We start from the raw sequence: 3991 nt of genomic DNA, 5'->3' as shown, positions 1-3991 counted from the left end.
CTGAGTAGCTGGGATTACAGGCACGCGCCACCATGCCCAGCTAATTTTTTGTATTTTTAGTAGAGACGGGGTTTCACCATGTTGACCAGGATGGTCTCGATCTGTTGACCTCGTGATCCACCCGCCTCGGCCTCCCAAAGTGCTGGGATTACAGGCTTGAGCCACCACGCCCGTCCAATTTTATTTATTTTTAATTAAATAGCCATATGTGGCCAGCATTGGACCATGCAGCTTTAAAATCTGCTGAAGGCCAGGCATGGTGGCTCATGCCTATAATCCCAGAACTTTGGGAGGCTGAGGCAGGTGGATCACCCAAGGTCAGGAGTTCCAGATCCGCCTGACCAACATGGTGAAACCCCCTCTTGACTAAAAATACAAAAATTAGCTGGGTATGGTGGTGCACACCTGTAGTTCTAGCTACTCAGGAGGCTGAGGCAAGAGAATTGCTTGAGCCTGGGAGGCGGAGGTTGCAGTGAGCAGGGATCGTGCCAATGCACTCCAGCCTGGCAATTGAGTGAGACTTTTGTCTCCAAAAAAAAAAAAATCTGTTGAAATATTAATATATATAGTCTTCTCAGAGAAGTATACACATGGCCAGGCACGCTGGCTTATGCCTGTAATCCCAGCACTTTGGGAGGCGAAGGTAGACAGATCATGAGGTCAGGAGACCGAGATATCCTGGCCCAACATGGTGAAACCATCTCTACTAAAAAAAAAATACAGCCGGGCGTGGTGGCTCACGCCTGTAATCCCAGCACTTTGGGAGGCCGAATCAAGTGGATCACGAGGTCAGGGGTTCAAGACCAGCCTGGCCAAGATAGTGAAACCCCATCTGCATAAAAAAAAATATACAAAAATTAGCTGGGCATGGTAGCGCATGCCGGTAATCTCAGCTACTCGGGAGGAGGAGGCAGAAGAATCACTTGAACCCAGGAGGCAGAGGTTGCAGTGAGCCGAGATTGTGTCACTGCAGTCCAGCCTGGTGACAGAGTGAGACTCCATCTAAAAAAAAAGAACGAAAAACAGAAAGAAAGAAAAGTACACACATATACAAAATTTTACATAAAATTTCAGGAGATCCAGGGATTCTCTCAAGTCCATCCATGTGTGTCTAGCTCAAGGACCTCTGAAATAATGAGAATGGAATAAACAGCACTAGAGAGGGTAAAATTCAGAACTGAAGAGATGAGATTGAAAATGGGCAAATGCAGGCCGGGCGCGGTGGCTCACGCCTGTAATCCCAGCACTTTGGGAGGCCGAGGCGGGTGGATCACGAGGTCAAGAGATCGAGACCATCCTGGTCAACATGGTGAAACCCCGTCTCTACTAAAAATACAAAAATTAGCTGGGCATGGTGGCGCATGCCTGTAATCCCAGCTACTCAGGAGGCTGAGGCAGGAGAATTGCCTGAACCCAGGAGGCGGAGGTTGCGGTGAGCCGAGATCGCGCCATTGCACTCCAGCCTGGGTAACAGGAGCGAAACTCCCTAAAAAAAAAAAAAAAAAAAAAGAAAATGGGCAAATGCTAATGCCCCCCATGCAGAAGCCTGGGATCCTGGAAGGAACCGCACTAAGTGTGAAGGTAGCCTCTGCCTCTCTCCTCTTGTCACACAGAACATTTACCACATTGTTTACCACATTGTGCTGGACATTCAGACTGCAAACTTCATAAGAGCTGAGACCATATTTGTCTTACTCACCATTATATACCCAGAGCCTAGTATGAATCCAGCACATAGTTGGCTTTCAAATATCTGCCAGATGAATTTATTGGATATCTCATTCTTTCCAGTCCTAGGAGACCACAGCTCCTGAGTTATGGAGGGTCTCTGTGATAAGGGGAGTTGGCTGGCTCATGGAATAGACTTTCCTTGAAGCTGAGCAAATACTCAGATCCATGAGAATCCTGTATCTCTTTCTTCAGGTCCAAAAGAGAAAAATTTAAAAAAAATAAAAAGAGAGAGAATCCTATATCACTGGGGTTGTTTCTATGCCTTGTGATATAAATGTCACTCAAAGGCTTCATAGTAAGTGATAGGGAGCCATATACTGGAGCCCCAGGGTTAAATGCTCTCCTTGGGTATCTCCTCCTCTGTCTTCTCAAGTTCTGGAATATGACTACCTTCTCTCAAATTGCCCCTCTATCTGGAATTCTCTTATATCTCTACTAGGCAAATTCTAAGTCACTGTGAAATGCCTCTTTCTCTGGGAAATCTGTATTGGTACTTTCAGACAGAATTATATCATATTTCCACTGGTTCCCTTTGTACTTGCACATTTCATTGTGTGTATTCTAAAAGGGCAGGGGCCAGACATTCATCTCTGTATCCCAGCAATAATGTTTGGCATATAGAAGGTGGTTAACGACAACTATGAACCACTAAAAGAATATAAACACAATTGCTTTCCTCAATACTGCTTCTGCTCCTTATGTGCTGGTCAAAGACAATGGATTTGGTATGAATAAGCCTTTGTCATTCACAAGGAAATTACCTGAAAACAAAACTCCATGGTCCTCTTTATGAGTACTCCAAAAAAGCAGAATATAAATGACAGATGTACAACAGAAGGAACAGGACAGAAAAGGTTTCTGCCTAAGCAGAGGTCGAAGGGCTGTCTAGGCAGAAATACACGGCAAGAACATCCTCAATATGGTAACAGGCGTTTATGAAAAGCCCACAGGTAACATTACATACAACGGTGAAAACTGAAAACTTTCCGCCTAAGATCAGGAGCAAGACAAGGATTCCTACTTTCCCTATGCTACTTCTATTCAACATTGTATTGGAAGTTCTATCCATAGCAATTAGACAAGAAACAGAAGCAAAAGGCATCTAAATGGGTAGGGAAGAAGTAACATAATCTCTATTTACAGATGACATGGATTATATATGTATAAAAAAATATGTAATATACATAGTATAATCTATATATTATATAATATGTATATATCCCTAAAGAATCCATAAAAAAAAGCTAATAAATTCAGCAAAATTGCAGAGTACAAAATCAACACACAAAAATCAGTCTTTTTTTTTTTTGATGCAGCATCTCAGTCTGTCGCCCAGGCTGGAGTGCAGTGGCATGATTTTGGCTCACTGCAGCCTCCACCTCTTGGCTTCAAGTGATTCTCCTGTCTCAGCCTCTTGAGTAGCTGGGACTACAGGTGCATGCCACCATGCCCGGCTAATTTTTGTAGTTTTAGTAGAGACGAGGTTTCACCATGTTGGCCAGGCTGGTCTTGAACTCCTGACCTCAGGTGATCCACCCCAGTCAGCCTCACAAAGTGCTGGGATTACAGGCATGAGCCACTGTGCCCAGCCAATAATCTATCATATTTCTATACAGCAGCAATGAATAAATACTCAAAACATGAAATTAAGAAAACGATTCCGGCTGGGCGTGGTCCACAGGTCCTAGATGGTCTTGTAGTAGTGTCTGTAGTCACAGGAAGGCCCGGGCCCCTGCTTCTGGTACCAGTCACACATCTTCACCTCCAGCTCACTGTTGGCTACCTCGAGGGTGTATACCTCCTCCAGGTAGGAGATCACACAGAGCCGTCACCCAGGCCCCTGAAGGACGATGTGGCCCATGACCGGCAATAGCTGTAGGAAGTCATGGCAAGGTGGAACACACCCAGAGGCTGTGGATCAAACGAGAAGCTGTTTTTTTTTTTTTTTTAAGGGTCACGGTCTCATTCTGTTACCCAGGCTCTGGAGTGCGGCAGCACACAGTTGACTTTAGCCTGGAACTCCTGGCCTTAAGTGATCCTTTCACTTCTATCTCTCAAAGCTATCTCTCAAAGTCACTATGGCCATGACCCACAGTGCCTGGACAGTTAAAGTGGTTAATTTTAGGGGCCGGGCGCGGTGGCTCAAGCCTGTAATCCCAGTACTTTGGGAGGCCGAGGCGGGTGGATCACGAGGTCAAGAGATCGAGACCATCCCGGTCAACATGGTGAAACCCCGTCTCTACTAAAAGTACAAAAAATT

This window comes from Cebus imitator, unplaced genomic scaffold (genome assembly GCF_001604975.1).
Source record: "Cebus imitator isolate Cc_AM_T3 unplaced genomic scaffold, Cebus_imitator-1.0 Scaffold70, whole genome shotgun sequence".
NCBI lineage: Eukaryota > Metazoa > Chordata > Mammalia > Primates > Cebidae > Cebus > Cebus imitator.
Note: the sequence above shows the minus strand (reverse complement) of the source record.